The 24,803-nt window shown below is 37.0% G+C and overlaps 1 long non-coding RNA gene across 1 annotated transcript in view; it reads left to right on the forward strand.

The window, feature by feature from the left end:
- The window catches only part of LOC141385810 (uncharacterized), a 100,647-nt gene extending 85,058 nt beyond the window's left edge, over positions 1-15,589 (forward strand). The window contains exon 6 of the long non-coding RNA XR_015491192.1: positions 12,039-15,589. This is a non-coding gene — a long non-coding RNA (uncharacterized LOC141385810). The remainder of the gene's footprint in view (positions 1-12,038) is intronic.
- The last annotated feature ends 9,214 nt before the right edge of the window (positions 15,590-24,803 follow it).

Consider the following 24,803-nt stretch of genomic DNA (forward strand, 5'->3'; position numbering starts at 1 on the left):
GTCTGATGCAAATTATCATGCACATCTGACTGATTGACAGATAGCACACTTTCATTTCAGTGTTTTTTTAATATATATAATGTAGTTATTAAATTTCCAGGCAATACAAATACAACAACAAACAAGTGAACAGAACAAGGGGAAAGAAAAAGAAATTGTAAAAAATAATAGTTAAATTAAACAAAAAAAAGTCAATAAAATTATAGATATTGCATATTCATACACCACAAACCTTCACAGCATCTGACCTCATTAAATCAACCCTCTGATGAGTATGGAGGTTATGTTTAGACCCATATGCAACAAAAATGGATCCCACCTTTCCTGAAAGAAAACATCTACAAGTTAAGTAGCCCAGTAGTACATATTACCCTCACTTTATAGGAGTTTTGTCCATTATCCAGTTCAAGAGAATACATTTTCTTGCACAAAATGTCAGAAACTTGCAAAGTGTTTTTTTTTATGTTTGTTCATGTTAATCTTGTTATATATCTCAAGCACCATATGCTTTGGGTCACAACCAGTATTAATAGATAATATACCATTCATTTCTTGTTCAATCATGGTTCAGAATGTTTGAGTTTTAATTTCAGTGTTGTCTATATATAGCTAATATTTTGTATTATAGCACAACTTCTAATTTTACCTCTGTCAGACGCTCTGCTTTTTTCAGTGTCGAAAATTGGGCTCATACTCAGCCCCCCTGCCCGCTCTCTGTAAGGCCAATGTAGGGGGCAGGATTAACGAGTGATTAATTGATGTCATGGCTGCGGACAGACAGTAAAAAGCACTGGGGTCCTGCAGGCTGTGTCAGTGTGACTCATTAATGGCCTTGCTGGCCTGGCCTGAGCTCTGTATTACATTAGAGCTGGTGAGTGAGTGAGCGAGAGAGAATGACAAAACTAATTACAGTGATGTAGTGGCTTTGTTGCACTCTGCTGCACATTGCTGCCGAGTGTTGCAACCACTCACACATGTGCGCGTACAGACACACATCATCCAAAAACCGAGAGTGTGTTTGATTCACAAACGGCACACTTCTGCTCCCTCGCACATGTGCTCTGTAATGCAGATGGATTGGTTATACAATCGCAGGCTGTGATGACACTGACGCTATATCTTTCTTTTGGATCCAGATGTTCAATCTGGCTAAGAGTAGAGCAGGATCTTTGCACTCAGACATGGCCTTTTCATTAGACAACAGGCAGAGGATAACAACAAAGGAAGAGCGAGAAGATAAAAGACAAAAAGCACAAGGGTCACGTGTACTGCAGTCTGTTTCTTTGACTTCAGAGATGATTCAAACTGCTACCTTTACAATATTTGATAACACTTGGCATTGAATCATTGAGGGCTAGAGTTTCAAAATGTAACTTACATGATTCAAGTAATTTTCCCTTCATTCACTGCAAAAAGTGATTAGATAACTTTGCCTAAAAAAGTCAATCCATTGGCTTTAAATCATTAAGTACACGAATTCGCTTACCGACTGTACAGTACACCAAAGAAACGTTTTGTCTGTAAATTATCTAAAGTCCCTATAGCAGTTTTTGTCCTTACCAAGTTGGAACTTTCCTACATGTGGTGTGGGAATGTAAGAAGGTTTATGAGTTTTGTCTGAAAAGATAGGAAAATGTGTACCAGTGCAAGAAGCTGTGCCTCTTATAAATGAAGATTTCTACCTAAGATTTAGAGAACGACAAAAAACATCTGAGGTGCATTTCCGAAAACCATCATTAGCCAACTAAGTTCGCAAATTCCATAGTTACAAACATAGTTCATTCATTTGGCGTTTCCCAAATCCATCGTTCCAACGAACATTAGCAAACTGCTTTGCAAACTTGTACCAATGCAACTACACCTCTAGAGCTGTAGTTAGAAGCATAGTTCCTGGTTGTGTTCTATTTCCAGTTCCCCCCCATGCCCCATTCCTTTAGAACCTTCCAACATTTAAACTTGGAATGATAAAAAAAAAACATTAGTCTTATCTCTTAGATGTAATTTGCCTTTAAAGTATTTTTTACAGTTCAATTTTAGTGATCTTCAGAGTGACAATTGCGCTCCCTTTGCAGTGAACTTTGAAAACATATGTCATTTTAAACGCAGATGTGGCTCATTACGATAGCTATAGGTGAACTATTATTTAAAAGTGGAATTTACATATAATAATAATAATAATAATAATAATAATAATAATAATAATAATATTATTAATATTATCAAGTAGTTTTTTTCTTCATTTCTTAATAAATAGCCTACTGTAACATACAACCATTTAAGATTTATATGAGTTATAAGTTTTAAAAATATATATAGAATATTCTCAATAATAGCCTATTTGTAAAGGACACATAGGCCCTGTTCCATTTACATATATTTTATAATTTTACAATTAATATAGAAATCAAGTGCATGTTTTTACCAAAACTAATATTGTATTTTTATTAAATGTGTGCAAAACACTATCATTTGCACAAAAATGTTGGAACTTTTCTTCAAAGAAATATTTACTCCACTCCTTTCAGAGCATCATTATAGACATTTTACATTATAACTAACGTAGTTCAAACTACAGATCTGCGATAGAGAAACGACGGTTTTGGCAAACACGCGTCCCTACATTGTTCATTTCCAAAACTATGACAGTTCAGCCACGAGTTATGTCATTACAGCAAACAGCCAATCACACAACACAGTGAGAGAATTCATTTCTCATTAGAGTGTTCTGTCGTTAGCAAAAATATGATTAAATAACCAGACTAATGACAAGGCAGAAATAAAAAGATGCATGTGGACTGGCAGTGGCTTTATTGCGTCACTTGACTCATGGTTAATTGGTCCAGTTTGAGTTTGCAATCTCTAACCCAGAATAAAATGTGCTTCGGAGCAGGTCAGACATGTAGCGTAAGTTAGATTGGCTATGAAATCTGAAAACCATTCTAATTTCTTGAGCTCAAACATTCAGTTTGTTCAAACTATACACGTTCAGAATTCAGAATGGGTAACCATGTGCATCATTTTGCAGCTGGATATTTTTACATTGCTCATTCGTTCAACATTTACATGTGCACCAATTATCCAACAGAGTAATGACTTTGAGCCGGATGTTCAGATGTGTTACCTCTGTTTATATGCTTTTTCTGTTGTTCGCTAAGAAGCGCGTCTATTTTTACCTCTATTTATCGTATTCTTCACAGTCCAATTCATTAAATCACCTACATTAGACATGTTACTGGCTGCTGTTTTTATCTCCTTATTCATCACTGTGATGAACATTGCGACGTCACTGTAACTGGGTTTATCTTAGCTGCATTGCATTTGTTGCTCCATGTTGGATGAAGGTTTGTAGCTTAGGCTAAGCAGCGAGTTGTGTTGGTTTATTTGTGATCTGGAGTAGTGGGAAAGCACTTGAGAATAATGTCATTCATGTTCATTCATGATGTTTTGGAAACCGCACACAGCAACTGTGTACATCTGAGCACATGCACTCTTTGTTCAGAGCGGTAATAATATAATTAAGGTGTTTATGTGTCCGTTTATTGTGTTTAAAATTGCTGTACACAACGTAGTTGAATGAGATTATAATTCCTACAATTATGAGCTTAATCACATTCATCTGATTGAAGTATTGTAAAGCAAAGTTTAATTGCCAAAATCCCATTATAATCACATTATTATGGTGCACATAAGTGCATGCAAGTTGTAACGTATTCCCAGCTTGCCTAATTGTAACATTTGCCATATTTTGTATTTAAAATCACAATTTCTTGATGTAAAACAATTAAATTAAAGCAAATCTAATTACATTAGATTACATTGTCCAGCCCTATTTTGTCATATTATGTCAATATGTGTCATTCTCTGAAAGGTTTACTTAGTGGATTTTGTTTGATATCAAAACAATAAAAATCAATGTTACTGCCTATGATTAGTTGTGATGTGACAGAATTAAAAACGATCACTTTTTTCAGGGTTAAAGTGAATTAAATATGTGGGAAACAGATTATCAAAAGAGCGAATGTAACACAAGGACTTGGTTCAATTGGTTCAGTGGAAGTCTTTAGTTTAAGCAAATATCAAAATATGAATAATAGAAATATATACAGTTGAAGTCAGAATTAATAGCCCTCCTGAATTATTAGCCTCCACTGTATTTTTTTTCCAACACATTCATTCATTAATTTTCTTCTCGGCAGAGTTTTCTTATTAATCTGGGGTCGCCACAGCAGCATGATCCGCCAACTTTCTTTCAACACATTTGTAAGCATAATAATTTTAAAAACTCATTTCTTATAACTGATTTCTTTTATCTTTGCCATGACTAGGGACGGATTTTGTGATTTGAGGGCCCAAGCAATTCAAGCCATGGGATCAAAAAGTCCTACAGTAATAAGCACACTGTGAAAAATTCCATGCCCTGTAAAACATAATTTGGGAAAAATAATAATAATAATAACAATTTCGGCTTCAACTGTACACCTTAGAGTTGAGCAGCCAATGTTTGTTACAAGTTTTCCTCAGCAATGTAAAAATCCAATTTTAATATCAGTAAATTGTCGTAAAAGTTGACTTGAAAGTATACATTTAGATTTAGTTTGAATCTAGATCCTAGCCTTAAACAACGGATCAATGAAGGACAAAAACAGACGTGCTGTGCTAAAGGGAGGTGGACTCTGCTTGTGACCCTCAGTAAAACTGAAGCGAGTATACGGGAGAGATTCTGTCTCTGCTTTTAATGCGTAGTGACGTTGATTACAGGCCCCAGATGCGGCCTACTATGACTACAGCTATACAGCCTGCAGAGAGACACTGCAAACAAGTTCTACGATATAGAGGTCAGCATGTAGAGACGGGCAAAGGCCAGTCCTGGAGCAGTAGGCTAATCACAATGCTCATAGTGAAAGGCGCGTCACCCATAGCACTTAGCCTTCCTGTCTCTGCTAGCATTACACTTCTGTGGCTGCTCATCAACACAGCATCACCCCTGACATTGCTTTTTTTTCCCAAGCTCATGCTCCTGGTGTTTCTGCGGCTCCAACAGCTGTGGACGTTAAATCTAGCATTGCTCTTCATTAGATAAACAATACTGCCCCAAGAACTGAGTGATCAACAATGATCTCTAATCGTGTCAGTCATTCTTCAGATAATTAAACTGCAGTAATGACAGCTCCTTGATAATCAGTTTAGGGCCAGTTATTGTTTTGCATCATTCTCAACTTGCTTTTAATAATGAATCTTCTAATAATATTCTGACAAAGGAAAGTGCAGTTTTATACTTTATTTAGGGTGATATATCAAATGTTTTTTTAAATGTTTTTTGCAGGTATTAGAAAATTGTAATAATAATAATAAAACAAATAATAATAATAATAAATAACAATGTGTTTTAATATTATTGTTATTATATAATAATAATGATAATTATTATTGTTGTTATTATTATTTTTGTTTGAAATTGTTTGGATTTAATGTTATCGTTGTATAATAATAATAATAATACTAATAATAACCAGAAAATGTAGGTGTAATTATAATATTAATAATAATATTAATAACAACAATATTAACCAGAAAATTGATGTGTCATAATATCCAATAATAATAATAATAATAATAATAATAATAATATTAATAATAATATTAACCTGAAAATCATACTTAATAATATAATAATAATAATGATAAAAATAAGAATAAGAATAATAATATTAACCAGAAAATTTATAAGGAATAATATCCATTAATAATAATAATAATAATAATAATAATAATAATTATTATTATTATTATATTAACCAGAAAATATGTGTAATAATATCCCATAATAATAATAATAATAATAATAATAATAAACAGAAAATGTATGTGTATTAATATGCAATAATAATAATAATATTAATAATAATAGTGATGATGACACTAGTGATGATGTGCCATAATATCCCATAATAATAATAATAATAATAATAATAATGATAAAAAGATTAACCAGAAAATTGAGGTGTAATAATATGCCACAATAATAATAATAATAATAATAATAATAATATTAACCAGAAAATGTATGCGTAATAATATCCCATCATAATAATAATAATATAAACCAGAAAAATTATGTGTAAGAATATCCAATCATGATTTTAAAATGTATGAACTGTATTCATAATATAGCCATTTCAACCATTATCATCAGTGTGCATTAATATAATCTATCGATATTAAAAGTGATCTAAAAGCGAAGCAGCAGTGAATCTTTCTGCACTATTATCTGCTTCAGACGCTTCCATGTTTCAGAGCCCTGCTAACATTTCATCCCTTTTTAAAGGCCTTTAGTGAGCATCTGAGCACATTAATACAATTAATCCCAGTGTAAGGGGACATGTGGGCACTCATGATCATTGAGCTTTGCTACATTAATAGTAAAACTAATTATTTCATGACGGTAGATGGCTAACGACCTGCAGCGCACCCAGAGGACGGGCTCATGATAAATGGTCTCATTTACCCTTATAAGGACGCAATCATTTAACACAAGGCAAGAATCTAGGCGAGCATTTAATCCTGTTTAATGGTTACGCCGAGAGAGAAAGTGCGAAGACGACGCGAAGAGAAAATAGATCTACATGAGCAATCGGGATTGTGTCTGCGTGTTTGTGACAGACAAAGAAAGAGGATAGTAGGAGGGGGTAAAATCACAAATGAACTTAACAGTTAATCAGAGAGGAGAAATGGTTGCTGGGTTTATGTCCTCCTAATTAGAAATAGCTCAGATCTATCCTCTTGCCGCAAGTGCCTTGTTAACGACTGTTTCACTAACGAGCTTAGCTCAGTGGCAGTTACGCAGATAAAAACCCTTCCTGATTGATCTGAGCGGCCTTCTGAAATTTGTTTCACTCCAGCGTATTGATTTAATTCTGTTGCTTGAAAAGCTCTAATTAATAATGATAATAAAAGTGTCCCAGCTCGTTAACATCAGCTGCTGTTTTTTTTTTTCGCCTCCTGCACTCATCCTTTCTTCTTTTATCTGCTCTCGCTCTCTCTCTAATCTTTAAGGTCTGCCGCTGAGATGTTTTCTCTCCTGTTGTGTCTCTCGGGTTTAATCAATGGAGAGCTGTGTGGGTGACTACCACAGTGATAATGGTCCATTTTCACAAATATTTGGCATAAGATCTTTGGCTCTCATGCCATTTTAAAAATTTAAACGAAAATAAAACTGAAGCAATTGTATTTGGGCTCAAGGAAAACTCTCTGTTAAATGTCAATGTGGGATCTTTGGCCCCACATATTACCAAGCGGTAACATCCCGCTCTCCCTCATGAAGCCAATACAGAATTAACTGAAACTGCAATTCATCGACTCGCCTTTGGGGGCTGGCTCCAGAAACTCCAGGTGTTCACTGACTGCAATGCAAAATTGGCCAATTTTACAGCTGATAAAAACATGTTTACAGCCTGGTACAAAAGATGGTTTTAGTGCATATATATAGTATTACCCTTCATGACAACTGTGAGGGGGGATTTTTTATAACTCATCCATTTTCTTTTGTTTAAGTTATATTAGGTCTACATAATTAAGGGCGTGACCACTTGAGTGACAGCTAAGTCTCACTGGTCGCCGTCATGTCATTCTGACTGATTAGCCAGACTATATTTTAAGTGTTTGGAAGTAATTTGCGTTTTCCTCCTGTAGAAAAACATCATAAGAGCAATGTATATTACAACACAATATATTCAACTCAACTCAATATATTACAACAGTGTTTAAAAAGACTTAGCACTTAATTTACAGCAGGTGTCTGTAGCTCCACTCACGCTCTGCCTCCTTGCCCTTGTTTGGTATCCCCTGGTTGGTTTATGGAATTAGTTTTTTGCCAAATAAAACGCACAAAACATTTCCTAAAATAAACACAAATATACATTAACAAACTAAAAAAACACTCAAAAAATACAAAACAATCAACCAAATGGCAAAAAAAAAAAAAAAACTTCAAAAATAAATAATTATTACTTTGGTTCACTTTCTGCTTCTCTTTCGATAAACGCAGTTTTGATTGTGCTGCCAGAGTTTTCATTTACGTTTGCAATTCTGACAATGGGCGACGCAGTGGCGCAGTAGGTAGTGCTGTCACCTCACAGCAAGAAGGTCACTGGTTCGAGCCTTGGCTGGGTCACTTGGTGTTTCAGTGTGGAGTTTGCATGTTCTCTCTGCGTTCACGTTGGTTTCCTCCGGGTGCTACGGTTTCCCCCACAGTCCAAAGACATGTGGTACAGGTAAATTGGGTAGGCTAAATTGTCTGTAGTGTATGAGTGTGAATGAGTATGTATAAATGTTTCCCAGAGATGGGTTGCAGCTGGAAGGGCATCCGCTGTGTAAAACATATGCTGGATATGTTGGCGGTTCATTCTGCAGTGGCGACCCCAGATTTAAAAAGGGGCTAAGCAGAAAATAAAATAAATGAATGAATAATTCTGACAATGCTCTCATGGAGGTGGGCTTACCTGGGATTCATTCATTCCTGGCTCCAGCATTCTCGGCAGGACTCTCAGGGCAGCCTGATGTAAGTTTTTTTTTTTTTTTTTTTGCTATGATGATGGGAACAATGCAACTTTATCGTTAACGTTACTTGTATGCATTGGACTGCGTTTCTTAAAAGCATTGCAAGCTGAGATCACTGGAGTTATTTAAAATGTCAATGAATGCAAATGTTTATTATAGAAGTCCACTGATAACAGTACTTTCACTTACATAAAATATGATACAAGATATGTCTGCTAACTGGTTGAAAAATTTATTTGTCTTCAATGTCACATGATTCTTAAAAATCTAGTCTAAAATGCTGATTTGAATAATGTTATTGTGGAAATAGTGATGCTTTTACAATGTGTATGAATGTTTTTTTTTATTTGTTAATGTATATTTGTCTTAGTTTTTGGAAAAGTTTTGTGCGTTTTATTTGGGACTAATCTAATTCCATAAAGATTGGCCACGTCTCTGTGTAGCATAATTTGCAATCTTCCGAAACCTATGGGTGACGTCACGGAAACTATGTCCATATTTTTTACAGTCACTGCATATTACCCAGTGTGCAAGAAATCTCGGGGTTATGTTTGATGAAAAACTTTTTGACAAGAAATTTGACAAACAGATCAGTACTGTTGTTCAATCCTGCTCCTACCACCTTAGACAACTGTCTAAAATCAATCCTTTTTTATCCCAGAGAAATTTTTAAACTGTGATTCATGCTTTCATTACAACTCGTCTGGATTACTGTAACTCTCTCTATTATGGTATTTCTCAGTCTTCTCTCTCTCGTTTGCAGCTGGTACAAAATGCAGCTGCTAGACTACTCTCTGGCACCCGCAAGTATGAGTCGGTAACTCCTATTTTAGATGCACTTTACTGGTTACCCATTAAATACTGAATTGATTTCAAAATAATTATTATTTGTTTACAAAGCCGTCAATAATCTTGCTCCTCAGCATGGAAATATACACTAGATATCGCAGACGGACCCTAAGCATGCATTTATAGCGCCGCCACATTTATACAGTGCTCCCAGCACAAATGTCATTCAGCCGCACTAGTCAAGATTAAAGCCAATGTGAAGATGCTGGACTTTAGCACTGTGTATGAATGTAATAATGAGCAAACAATTAAAATAAAGCACAGAGGCATAACATTTCATAGGTGAGATTTAGTTTTTATGATTTTGTATGTTATAAACTTTGTGCTAAACAAGTATTTAAGATAATACAGTCACTTACTGCACTGACCATAAGGCAAAGTGGCAACAACTCGCACTAAATATGCTAGTTAGGCTTATGCTAGTTTTGTTAAATAAAGTAAGCAAACAATGTACATGAAGACAACAAGAAGCTGCAGTGCTAGAAACTTGGTGTTCACAAATGAATCGCTCCCTCCGTTAGAATTTAAAATGAAAGCAGGAGAGAGTGTCTGTTTCAGGACACGGATTAGATCAAATTTCACAGGGAGGGTGGATAATACATTATCATACACACAAACACATGCTCTTTATTAGGAAGGCCCGTGTGGTCACTTATCCACCGATGTAGAAAAGAGATGTAAAATTATAATTTCCATAATTATTAAAAACAAATATTTGCTTACTGACCACTGGGAAAACCCCCGGTCATAGATATGTGTGTATATATCTCAGGCTCAGCGTGGACAGTCCTCCACTGCACATTGGTCCCACTTTTATTTCAAAGCAGCGCTACCCTGTACTAAAATGGTGGCTCTATTTATTCCTTCCAACAGACAACAATAGCGTAGGCAACACCCAATGTAAATATATATATGGCTCCTTACTGACTTACTCTGTCCGTATACCCCCTCTGATTCATTGAGATCTTATGATCTCAATTTACTCACCGTGCCTAGAACATGCCCTAAAAGAAGCTGGTCGAACGTTTGATGTTGCTGGTCCTAAACTCTGGAACACTCTACCAATCCACATTCCTTTCCCCCCCTTCAATTCTGTGTTTAAGTCCATGTTAAAGAGCAATCTATTTTCCTTTGCTTTTAATACTCCTTGATCACTGCTTTATTGCTTTTTTTTGTTAAATGTTTCTTTTATATATAAAGAAGATTTTTTTATTCTTTGTAAGTATGTAGTAGTGTGCAGTAAACATGAGCCAGGCTAAAACTGGGTTTGAGTAAGCCTGCACAGGAGCAACACTATGAGAAGGCTATGCTGAAGAATGATTGATTATGTAGAATACTGAATATGTAAAACACTGATTATATACAGTTGAAGTCAAATTTATTAGCCCTCCTGTTTATTTTCCCCCCAATTTCTGTTGGAGAGCAGATTTTTTCAACAGATTTCTAAACACAATAGTTTTAATAACTCATTTGTAATAACTGATTTATTTTATCTTTGCCATGATGACAGTGAAAATTATTTTACTAGATATTTTTTAAGACACTTTTATACAGCTTAAAGTGACATTTAAAGGCTTAACTAGGCTAATTAGGTTAACTAGGCAGGTTAGGGTAATTGGGCAAGTTGTTGTATAACAGTGGATTGTTCTGAAGACAGTCGGGAAAAATGCTTAAAGGGGCTAATAATTTTAACCGTAAAATGGTTTACAAATAAATTTAAATTGCTTTTATTCTAACCAAAATAAAACAAATAAGACTTTCTCCAGAAAAAAAAAAATATATATATATATATATATTATCAGACTTTCTGTGTAAATGTCTTTGCTTTGTTAAACATAGGAAATATTAAAAAAAAAAAAAGAAGAAAGAATCAAAGGGGGGCTGATAATTCTGACTTCAACTGTATGTTAAATACTCATATGAAGCTATATCTGTGAAATGCATTCAGCAGAGTGAGCAACATAATATCAAGTTAATTTACCATGATGAGAATGTATGTAAACACTTAGAAGAAGTTGCATCTCAGGTGTGAAAACAGTTGCCTACATAGACCTGAGTTAGTAGGGCTGAGAGCCAAGAATAACAGGACCACCTAAACATGTACTTGAAAGTAAAAACTTATCCAAGGATGTCAGAAGTTAAAATGAGAACACCTAGAGGTGGAGCAGAGAAACTGTATAAAATGTGTGCACAGAACACAAAATACTTGTCCAGGAGAGACTTCAGATTGCTCTGAGGTCTGCTCTGCACTTTATCTGCTTTATTGTGTTAATTAAAGTCTATCTTTTGGTATTTAAAATCTCAAGTCTGATTCGTCGTTGATTAATGAAAAGGCAGTAACTACGACATATTCTGCTTTCTTCCCTGCCTTTAGTACTCTGTACAGCACTTTGGTCAACTTTGGTTGTTTTTAAATGTGCTTTATAAGTAAATATTGTATTGTAAGTTCTTGAGATTTCTAGAACCTTTTAAAGAATCAACTTCAAGACAAAAGAATGTTTGTCAGCGGAAAAAAAAGTTCAAGCGAAATAATCAGCAGTGAAAACAGTCAGCTTTGATATCTGGGTTTGCAACAACAGAAAGCTCTCTCTCTCTGTTCTTCCACACCTGTGCCCTCCTCTTCTCCTGCGCAGGCGGCGGGCGGGGGTTGCGTGGAGGCGTTGGTTGGGGCTCCTGATGAAGATGAAGCTGTCTGGCCGTGTCACAGGGGGCTGTTCCTCCACATTCTGACTGAGGGAGGAGATGGAGAGCCAATGAAAGAGAGAGTGAGAAAGAGTGCCTAATCCATCACGGGAAGGGAGGACTGACACAACAAAAGACAGAGTGCGGAGCAAGGCTTTTTGGCGGCTCGGGCCGAGGCAACTTCGACAATATTTTTTGGCGCCTGTCAGGCTGTCTAATAAAGCAGAGCTGGAATATGAACTATCTCTCACTGCTGTAATACGCCTCATAAATCAGATTTAATTACGCGGTGTGGGGACAGGCAGTGGGAGCCCTGGCTGGATTTATGGGGCCTTGACTTGGCATCTTAACAACTTTGCGCTTTTAATATCATTACACTGTCATCTATTTTGCCTCCTGCCACAGAGCACGCCCAAACTCCCTGTGCAACAGCACATTTTTTTCCCTCGCAGGGCCATCCTTTTTCTTCGCTTGCAATTATTTTTCTTTTGCGTACGGGCCTACAGGTCAGCACGTTCGTCCGTCCATCCGCCTTAGATTTCACTCATCCTTTTCTCTTTCCTTCCTTGAGCTTCTTGCGTCATTGTCCTCCTTTCAGCACCCCTCCTTTCCTTCGCTGACCCCCGTTTCCTCCCTTTGCTTAATCTCCTTCGAGCCTTTCTCACCGGGCCGTTTGTCTTGCTCATTCTTCCTCGTCCGCAGCGCGGGCCTTTTGACAGAACAATAAGAGAAGCAGAAGACAAAGAGGAAGGAGAGGAAGGAAGAGAAGAAAGGGGGCATAAAAAATGAGCGCCGAGTGAAAGCAGAACCCTTTGCTATCCTCTTCCTTGTCTTACTAATGGCCCCTAGAGCGGCGTTCCACATAGCGCGCAGACGCTCGTGACGTTAGCCATCTTGTTAATGCTAGCCTCTAAATGCCTGCGCGAGCTGGCTGACAGTGACATATTAGTTTTGCAGCCCTGCGTAATCTGATATTTCAAAGCATGCTGCTGCACTAAAGATTTGATTAATGCCGTTCCATTTGGGCTCAGTAATTGGCCGAGACTCGAGCACAGAGAGAGGGAGAAAGTGCGTTCGCCAGTGAGAGAGAGCCATATAGAGAGAGTGTTAATGAGAGAGAGGGTTAATTAAGCTTCTGGCATCACGGGGACAGTTACTGATGACTCCCTATAACAAACTGCCATTGCTAATATGCACACACACACACACACTAGCATGGCGTTGGTAAAAAGTGAGTTTAACCTCATCCCCGTTCATGGGTGGGGAACTGGCTCTGTTAGGACAGCAGGCCTCTGTGTTTGAGGCCTATACAGTATATTTTAAGGCCCAAAGTGCTGTAATTAAAGCAACTGCGCATTAATTGCACCATTTCAAGTAACTCACAGTGAATCCAGAATGTTCTGTTTGCACTCGTGCTTAAATGGAATGCTTTAAATAAAGTGGCATCATGAAATAAGTCACTCTTAGACATCGAGGTTGCGTGTTGAGGGAAACGACTGAAATATCAGATTTATCTGTGGCTCATTAAACCTGTTCAGTGCCCTATAAACTGCATGAGTGATTCAAAGCCATGCCAGTGGGCCTGGCTATTTTCAGCCTGTGCTTCTCCAAGCCAAACCACTCGCTCCATCAGAGCAAACACGCTGACCAATCGCAGCCGAGGTCATTGTTTATGCATGTGTGCAAGTATTTACACAGGCCAATGGTGTAGTAAAGCTCAAACTGATGGAGAGACACTTAAAATGCCATTAGTCACCTTGTGTTGCTAACAAATCGTGGAAGTGAGCAAAACAGACTTAATATCATTTGCTTTATAACATCAGCAAGCAGTGCAAACGCAAATGTAGCTGTTGTATAAAAGCCCTTAAGGTCTGTCTAAACATCGTTCATTGTGTCGGAGCTGTAGTTATATCTGGGTTATGTAAATCAGCTCTGTTGCGTTTACACAGAAGCAGACAGCACCTTTCACTATAGGCAGCATTTATTTTAACAAGAGGAAATGCTGTTGAATTGTGCAATAAAGAGGTACAATGTTGCAGTGAAGGTAACAGCAACAGTAGTTATTGTTATAGTTAACATGTACTAGCAATTAACAACAATTTTAAAGCTTTTTAAATCTTACAAGTCAACCTTAACAGTATTGTTGTAATATTATAGCATATACAGGTTTATAACAAAGTTTAATATAATGATACTCTTGAACATTGTTATAAAAAAACTTTGCTTCATACTTTCTTTCAGAAAGTCTTTAAATGATTTATGTTTTATTTTAATGTATGACTATATGAATGACTAAACACAACCAATTTGGTGATTATTTTTAATTTAAACCGAGTAAAAAAATAGAAAATAAAAGCTAATTCAAACTATGAATCAAACTACAATAGTTACACTGTAATCACTAAAATATCACAATAAAGACATAACAAAAAAATTATGACAAAAACAAGTTATTGAAACTTTTTCACTTGATTTAATAGCCTTGGATGATTGCTCAGTTAAACAGTAAAGTAACAGTAAACCACTCAAGATCCCAGAGGGCCTGTGTATGTGTGTCTCATGCCTCATTCACACTAGCAGTGACTTTGTAGCTGCTGGGTGGCGATCTGCTGCAAATGCGAGGTCTGTGTAGGTCTGTACAGCACGAAAAGATCCAGCCTCTGAGCGAGCTGAGAGAAAGCTTGAGCTCTACTGGTGCTCCTAATGGCTGTCTTTCAAGAAAGTTACTTTCGTTTGCATAAAGTTAAAGGATTCTTAACTTTGTCGCAGCGCTCCTGGACGCGAACAGTCGTTGTCACTCACGTAGATGGAGGTTGTCGGAAGTCGCTCGTTCTCTGTTGAAATGAACAGTCGATTGTTGCTTTGCCGCTGCAAGTCGCTCTTAGTGTGAAGGAGGCTTCAGTCAGTATTTGTCAATGATCGGTTGTGCTGAGCTGAATTTTGTTGAATTGCATATTGATTGTCTTATACAACAAACAAACTCCTTCTAATTGTCTGTTCATATTAAGCTGGAATATGAGAATCCGATTCCATTTTCAACCACAAACAAACCTTTGCAGTGCACCAAATGGGGTCTGCAGTCAGTAGTCTTTGTTAAAACACAAAAATTAAAACAAAGACAAAAATGTTACAATAAGTGAAGTTTATTTATAAACTAATTTCAAGAGGATCACGTGCTTATGATTGCTTGCGGCATGTCTTGCATTATCCAGTTTATGATTCACCAATCAGAGATTCCTAAGCCACTATAAATACCATAAGTTCCTTATAACAGCCATCTTCATTTTGAAAAATCCCCCTTTCCACCCTTACTCCACCTCTTTTCCTAGATAGGTGACATGGCGGCCCAGTGGTTAGCACTGTTGCCTCACACCGTCCAAAAACATGCAACTTAAGTTAATTGACTAATCCAAATCAGCACCATAGACATGCTCCTAGTAAGTAGTTATCTCTTAAGAGCAATCACTATCTGTTCATTAGCTACTACAGCAGGGGAGTTCTCGAGATCTACCTGAGCTCAAACTCTCCTCTCGCCTAGCAAACAGGAGGGAGCCCTGGGCACGAGGATCTTATGAATTTAGGGCTGTCTTTCGGGACAACATGCCAAAAAAGCTTTATAATCAATCATCAGCTAAGTGTGAACTCTTGAAAAACTAATTCAAACTTTAAGTAAAACTACTATAGTTACTAAGTTATACTAAAATATCACTAAATAATGCTTTTAATTACAAAAACACAATCAGATTACTGAAGCGTTAACAAAAATGGGAACAAAAAAGTTTGTATAAAAACTAATTTAATCGATTAGCAAAACTATAGTTTACTAGTCATACTAATATCTCATAGTAGCCATACTAAAATTATACTATATAGACAATTAATAAAAGACAAAAACAACAAAATTACTAATACAAAAAAGTAATAATACTATTAAAACAAACTACACCAATTGCTCAGTGATATTATTTTTGTAATTTTATTTATGATTTAACATGAAACATAAATGCTGTCAATACTTGCATGGTAACAAATATATCAAATAATGTACTGAAAACACACTAATTAAGGTTAAATGATACAACTTTTCTTTACTAAACATTTCTAATAAAGTAAACTTTCCCTGATTTCAATAATAATTGAAAATAAGCTTGTCCCACCAGTATAAAATAAAATTGTATAAAATAAAACTGTCCCACCAGTAGGCGAGAGCTGTGTCCTATGATTACCATTACGCCATGTGTGTATCTCTGCATGCAGGAAAACAGAGACATTACGAGAGGGAGTGTCTGTATTGGTATTTATGGCCACATTACTCTGTCATGAAATGTGTACACAAGCAGTGTTTATTGTTTGGCCGTATTGTGCGTGAAGGTAGAGAGAGGGCCGTATTTCTTCCACTAGGCCTGACAAGCATCCTCTTTGTGCCCCCCCCCCCTCCTGAAGACGGATTGCAGAAAACAGAGGGCAACGGCATCTGTGGCTCTTCAGGGCCTGTCTGAAGGAACAGGGGGAGGAGAGGGACGAGAGTGGAGGGGAGATGGATGTGGCACGCAGGAGGTGCAGTTGGTGCTGTATTGAATGTGTCTCGACCTCAGCGTAACCTCCCCACCTCTGCCTGACCCTCACACACAAGACCCGCAGGAGGTCAAAAAGTTAGTCAGGGACTCATGAAAGAAGGGGAGAGGAGAAGAAAAGGAATCCTCCTTTTAGAAACATCTGGTGCGGGGTCTTTCAGATGAATGGAAACTGGCCGCCCTCAACTCACAGCTACTAGAGTAATTAGGCCTGGTGCAAAGGTTCTGGGCATGCTGTTCATCTAAAGAGCCTGCTCGAGTTTTATATACACCTTGAGTAAGCACTTTACGTTTGTCAAGCAGACACTTTTTGCGGAGGAGAGGAATTAGTCTTCATTTGACAGGTTTAATGAGGCTGTTGCTTTTGTTTGCAACTTTCAGACCATTTTTATTGGCTGTTTTTGAATGATTCAATAGTGCGTGTTTTTGTTTTTCAGATTGGGATTGGGTTTCATTTATCATTAACACATAGTAACTCATTCATTCATTCATTCATTTTCTTTTCGGCTTAGTCCCTTTATTAATCAGGGGTCACCACAGCAGAATGAACCGCCAACTTATTCAGCATATGTTTTACGCTGATGCTCTTCCAGCTGCAACCCAACACTGAGAACATGCAAACTCCACACAGAAATGCCAACTGACCCAGCAGGGGCTTGAACCAGCGACCTTCTTGCTGTGAGGTGACCGTGTTGCCCCTATAGTAACTCATTTACTGTAAATAAAAAAAAAGTCTGCTGATTTCACTAAGGCCATTAGTTAAACTGCAACAACAAAACTAACAAAATATGTGAAAACGTGCATAAATGTCAAACTATTAAAGATGCAAATTAAATTTATGCGCAAAACTGGAATATTGCATATAACAATACAGGCTCATTCTGAAAACGTAGTCCTATATACATTTCTGGAGATCGCGAACTATGTATAGATAAATATATGCAGGGGGAATGGATAGATGGAGAGAATGTGAGAGAGGGTGTGTGTGTGGATGAATTGTGCTTTATGTGCATTTAGTGTTGTGTGTGTGTGTGAGGGAAATTTCTGTAATTAAGTTTTACAGTCTCCTTCTCAATAAATGACACATAAATCTTGCCCCTCCTCATCATGCAAAGATCGTAATCCCCTCCTCAATTTCCTGTCTCTGTGGACACTCACTTGATTTAATGGCCTTTGATGATTGCTCAGTAAAACAGTACACGGGGAATCCACTCAAGATCCCAGAGGGCCTGCCTATGTGTGTGTGTGTCTCAGTCAGTATGTGTCAATGATCGGTTGTGCTGAGCTGAATTTTGTTAAAGTGTTTCTAATATAGACCATAAAATCACCAATGACATCATTAAATGGAATTGCATATTGATTGCTTTTCAAACAGATTTCCTAACACGCCCCTGATCTCTCATTGGCTGCTGTGACGAACAGCCCCTGCCTTCACTCACGCCATTGGCTAAGCAAGCCTTAGCCTGGTCTGGAGTCAACAAACAAACAAGTGGCAGCCCAAACAGTGTTTACACTGTCAAATCATCCTAAAACAAGCAACCTCCTTTTAATTGTCTTTACATATTAAATTGGAGTATGAGAATCCGATTAAACATCCTTTTCTCTCTATTTTCAACCACAAACAAACCCTTGCAGTGCGCAAAAGTGGTCTGTTCTCATTAGTCTTGGAGAAAGCACATTATCTGCAGAAGTCAAGCAATTAAATGCACACGTCTTAATGTAGCTGTTATGATTGATCATGTTTATTGGATTGACTCAAGAGCTCTTGGGTTGTTCATCAGTTATCAGGGCAGAAGGACGGGGGGTACGAGTGCCAGCCGGAACAGATAAACACTCACCTTGCTTGTGTGCTAATTGTTGTGCCTCCTTCTGTTAGCGTCCCCTTCCTTTTGTTTCTCCGCTGTCAACTCTAATCAAGCATTAGATCTTCAGCAGATGGAAGAGACGAAGCGGGAGCGACAGAGAGAGAGACCGTGGGAATAGCTGCTCAGTTTTAGCAACGCTGCCCTCTGTCTGACAAGCAGAATGAGTTGGTCTTTTCATAGCGCCGCAGAACCTGATAGAATTAGAGAGAAGTATATATAGTTGACTGTTGTTGTAATTATTGTTTTGGGTTCTCTGCCTGCTAGCTTGTGGCTTGGACTACGGTCGAACAGAAAGGTAATTATTTATTCCCATGGTGCACTGTGATTTCCATAAACACAAGCATGCAAGCATATTGGGTTCCTGCGGATCATATTTTACACTATTAATACGCCATCTGCTTCTGCGAACACACACACACACACACACACACACACACACACACACACACACACACACACACACACACACACACACACACACACACACACATATATTCACTGTCAGCAGAAGAGCTGAGAATGCACACTGAAATACAAATGATCTCCTGGAGACCAAAATATGCAGTTATACTGACACAAAAACACGCATCTTCAAATTAGCTTACTCAATCCAGTCCAGCAAACACATACCAACTTATGTGGTTTTAAAATTGTCATGAAATGGAAATTCAGCCTGTTTACTAAATGCACATTTTTTATCTCATTGTGAAGAAAGAAATAAGAAAAATCTCATCTTGTCATTTTAAATCAATATTTTTATGCGCTGAAACAGTATACTTCTTTCTGTTGCAAACATATTCAATAATTTAAGAGTGGTTCAGGCCAAGAACAATAAAAGCATAGAAATCTACACTACAATAAAACAACTGAAACTTTTTTTGTGTAATCAACTTTTCTAGTCATTAGTCCAGCTAAAAATATAATAACCTGATTAACTTATAAGTTGGCTCACACAGAATCTGCACGGAGAAAATGCACCGATTTTTTGTCCATCGTTGAGCCTATGTATTTACTTGTGTAAATGTGTGTGCATTTATATTTATTAGGTTTTTAAATTAATTTCAGTAATAGTATTATGATATAATAACAGTAATATAAAAATGTTCATATGATTAATCTACAATACAGTTTGTAAAGTAATATTTTCTGTCTTTTAGTAGATATATTTTACGAGACACTTGCTTTGTTTACCAAATAAGTGAATCTAATTGGATTTGCATTGTAAAAATTAAATAAAGGGTAAAGGGGTATTATTTTAATGTCATACAATAGGTTTTTAGTTATGATACTTCCAAAATCATTTTGCATAGGTCTGCAGACTTTTTACATAGTTCTCCACAGAAATAGCAAAAAATGTCCACAGATTCTGTCTAGCCCTGCTTAAAATGGACAAAAACAGTTGCTGTCACTAGGCATGGGTCAGTATAAAATTCTGACGGTATATGATAACCTTGGATACAAGTATCACAGTTTCACGGTATTAAGATTACTGCTCTAAAATCTATTCTTTTTAAATGTCTGGGTAAAAAACAAAACCCTTTTCCGCTTTGTACACAATATATTTTAATTTGGGAAACATTTTAAAATATTTTGGAGCAGTAAACATGTTAGGCTAAGTAATTCAAATGAATCATTGACTTCTGCTGTCTTCATTTGTTTCAAAAACACAGATTTTTTTTAACAATTTAAATTGGCAATGTAAATAAAAAATAATACACATACCTTAGGCACAGTATAGCAGAAAATTTTGACGGTTTTTAAGCCTGGATTTTTTTCCAAACAGCTGTATACCCTGAAAACACAAATGCCTAGCTGTCACGAATGTTTGTCATTATTTTTTACAATGTAATAACTTTATTACATTCCACACTGATGCTTCGTATTGTTCTGTTTATTCTAAAGCTTTGTTGGCTACTGCTTTAAATCATCTATCTCTGTAATGCAGGATGTATCTTGATTGGCTGTCAATGATTTTATTGTTGACAGCTGGAAAATAAGTATATTCTGAAAAAGATTTTAATGATTTTTATATTTAGGATAAAAAAGTGCGTCAGGGTGGTGCAGTGGGTAGCACGATTAAGAAGGTTGCTGGTTCGAGCCCCGGCTGGGACAGTTGGCATGTCTGTGTGTAGTTTGCATGTTCTCCCCGTGTTTGTGTTGGTTTCCTTTGGCTGCTTCGGTTTCCCCCAGTCCAAAGACATGCGCTATAGGTGAATTGAATAGGCTAAATTGGCCATAGTGTATGTGTAAAATAGTGTATATGGGTGTTTCCCAGTGTTAGGTTGCAGCTGGAAGGGTATCCGCTGCCTAAAATCATATGCAGGATAAGTTGGTGGTTAATTCCGCTGTGGCAACTCCTGATCTTTAAAGGGACTAAGCCGAAAAGAAAATAATGGAATGAATGAATGAATGAATAAATGAATGAATGAATGAATGAATGAATGAATGCTAAAAAATAGAGAAATTACAAGAGTTCAGTCAAAGCAGGGTAAATCCGCCATCAGCTGCTACGGTCAGCTATGATGATCGGATGTGCTCCAGCATTAGGCACATTCAAATCAAGACTGAAAACACGTCTGTTTAGATGTGCCTTTACACAATGAGCACTGCGCTACGTCCGACAGATCACAATATTAAGTTTATTTTCTTTTTCATTGTTTTAAAACCTGCTTTAAAAAAATTGAATCTGTTTTTAATAATTTTTATTGGTCATTGTTTTCATTTTCTTTTATTTGTTTCTTTTATTCCTGTTCATGTAAAGCACTTTGAATTACCATTGTGTATGAAATGTGCTATATAAATAAACTTGCCTTGCCTTGATACTATTCCTCTGTGCTTTAGTTGTGGTGTTGACTCCACTATTCTTTATATATGGAACAATTTGGAGTCAAGATCTATATCTTTATGATTATTTAAAAGTAGTCCTTGTCATAAATTATCATCATTATTTATTCAGATGTTGTCTCACTCCCTCTTTTTCCAAATTAATTATCAGCCAATTTTACCACCCTACTGTGGCATAACACTGGTAGAAACTGAAATTTCAGTGAGGAAAAATGGTAATTGATTGCACTGTGAAAAGTGTTTCCAGGACACTTTTATTTTGCGTAAGTGTGAATTTGAAGAGCCATTCGCCTGCTGGTTAAAATAATCAAACAGACTGTATGGGATCTGGGATGTCTGCAGGAAGGATAGATGTTCAAAAGGAGGACCAAGTTATTAAATGTTAATCAGGAAGACAAACAGTGTTTTTTTTCTTTGTAATAATATACACCAGTGATTCATTCACAATTAGACCAGGAATGTGCGTTAGGAAAACAAATAGTCCATTTTGATTTCGTGTTGACTTTAAAGTCTCTGGAAGGTTTTAGGGGGTTATCGGTCCATCTCTCATTTTCTGCCAGGGGACAAAAAAAATTAGAAGCAGGCCGTAGAAAAATCCAGAGAACAATTTAACTGAGGTCTTGCTATTTATTCTCAGGTCAGTCAAGAGTCTCTGTTGGATTAGAGCGGAGGTCAATGACAGGTCGGGTGATAACTGCAGGCTCACCGAGGAAACTGCTTTAATGAGAGCGGCCCATCAGCTGACATGGATTAGCATTCCTGCCATACTGCAGGGGGCTCTGATGATGGAGGGGATTACACTAATGACTAATGCATTTAATATGTCTATTAGTTTGTCAGCGGTGACATCAGGCATTACACGATAGGGGTTGACCTGTTTTAGTTGCACTGATTTTTCAGATGACTGAGGGCTTTCGAGTGCGCACGCGAGCCAGGGAGAAGGAAATGGGTTGGATCACCAACCTCTACAAGCTATAAACTAGAGGAGAAAACCAGGCACTGAGAAAGAGAGAGAGAGAGTGAGAGAGAGAGAGAGAGAGAGCAGGAGGAGGGGTGTTCTGGCTGGCTTGACAGCAGCCCATTCATCCTCCATGCTAGAGGAGACAAAGTGCTGGCTGGCTCAGGACAGGCCCCATAAATCACCTACCATAAGACACACTACCTACTGCTTATTACATTCAGCATGACAAAGCCTCTCTCCCTTCCCCTTTTTCTGTTTCTCCTCTCCACTCCTTCTCTCTATTCATTTTGCTTTAGCTTTCCTTTTCTCTCTGCTTGTTTCCCTTTTCCGTCGTCTTGTCTTTCCAGTCTCGCTTTCCCTAGAGATGCAGTCGAAACATTTTTTTTTTAAACAAACTCAATAGTATTCAAAATGTTATCATTTATAATTAGGGATGTCCAGATCACGTGATCAGAAATAGGGCCAGATCACAAGGTTTAAGAATCGATCGGAATTGGACGTTACCTCCCAATCAGGACTCGAATATGTATGTATATTATATAAATGCTCATTATTTTTGAACACATCTATAGTTATGCGGTGGCACAGAGTTAGACCTCTTTCTTGACTTCACACAGAAACAGCAACGCGTGCGGCATGACATCACTTTGTTGCAGAGACGCTATTGGTTAAACGCTGGCTAAGTAGAACACGGAAGCAGCTTGAAGTAGAAAGCGCGAGTATGTCTGCGGTCTGGAGGTTTTATAAATTTGATGATGACAACATTGCTATAGCAAAACATGAGATGTGTAAACTGCCAGTGAAGAGTTGATGTTATTTATTACTTGATTGTTCAAGATGCCTCACAGAAGTGCTCTGATTTTTAACAGAGTTGTTGAATGTTAAAGTAAGTTAAATCAAACAAAAAGGAAAAGACATTCTGGGTCTGTTTCTTCGCTCCTTTTTATTCTTTTTTATGTGGCATAAAAGTATTCAATCAGGTTTTGGGTATTGGTAGACACTTAAAATCAAATGACTCGAACTCAAGGGCAAAAAACCTGATCGGGACATCCATAATTATAATCATATGAAGTGAAACCTTGTGTAATAAGCCTAATGAAATCAGATTTATTATAGATGCCTCGGGTCACCTCATGGGGGCGACGTGCTGACCAGCTCACAATTCACATTGTTATTTGACAGTTTCTGTGGCGCCTCTTTTTCATATAATTGCACATAAAGAGAATCTAGAACGTCCGGCTTTAAAGTGACAGAAAAGCACACTAAAGAGTGCCATAAAAAATATGTCATTTAAATATCATAATAAATATTACTGAATATGTTCCACTTCTTCTGGAGCCATATAATATATTTTATTTGATGAAAAAACTCTATTTAAATAATTATTTACTAAACAATCGCACCATCTGCTATCCGCATCAGTTGAAATGCACTTCTGGCTGAAACAGGATATTCTGTAAGAAAAAGGAGAATTGGTTGGAATGTGAAAAGTGTAGCCAGGACATTTTGTTCTGTGCACATTTGCTAGAGTTATTCTCTTCAATTATTTGGTTAACATTATCTAATAGCTTGTGTGGCCTTTGTGATGTCAGCAGACAGCATGTGTGTCATATATAATTGAATGAAATGAAACCTCATATAATTAGCCTAATAAAAGCTGATTTACTTGACATGCTTCAGGTCACTCAATGGGGACGACATGTTCTGATCACATGACTGTTTGCTTTATATCAGGACTGCGTTATTTGACAGTTTCACTGGCGCCTCTTTTCCATTTAATCGAGAATGAATGAGCATCTGAACTGTCAAGCTCCAAAATGATAGAAAAGCATCATAAAAGTGTAATAAAATATATTGGTGGACATGTCCCATGTCTTTTGGTGTCGTAAAATAGCTTTATGTCCTGAAAAAACCCGAATTTAAATAATTTCTACTCAAAATTATAGCATCTGGTCTCCACGTCAGTAGTGTAATGTATAATGAAACGTATATCTGTCTGAAACAGAATAATCAGTTAAAGAAATTGCAATAGATTAAAATAAAAAGTGTAGACAGGACACTCTTGTACAAAAACTCACTGAGATTGAGTTTAACTATTGGTTAGCATAATCTAATCACTTGTGTAATCTCAGTGATTAAAAAGGTGAGAGGTCATCTATAATCACATAAAATAAAAATGTTATAATTAGCCTAATAAAAGCTGATTTATTTGACACATTTATGGGGCAGCACATTGAGATCACAGATTATTCATTTTATATCAGTAACCTTTGTATCGTTTGACAGTTTCACTGGCTCCTCTTTTCAGTGGAATGAGAATGAACGAGGATCAGGACTGTCAAACCATAAAATGACAGAAAAGCATCATAAAAATATAATAAAATAGATTGTCCGCTATATTCCATCTCTTCTGGAGCCATAAAATAGGTTTATAGGATGAACAAACCCAAATTTAAGCTATTACTCACTAAA

This window comes from Danio rerio, chromosome 5 (genome assembly GCF_052040795.2).
Source record: "Danio rerio strain M-AB ecotype USA chromosome 5, GRCz13ab, whole genome shotgun sequence".
Lineage (NCBI taxonomy): Eukaryota > Metazoa > Chordata > Actinopteri > Cypriniformes > Danionidae > Danio > Danio rerio.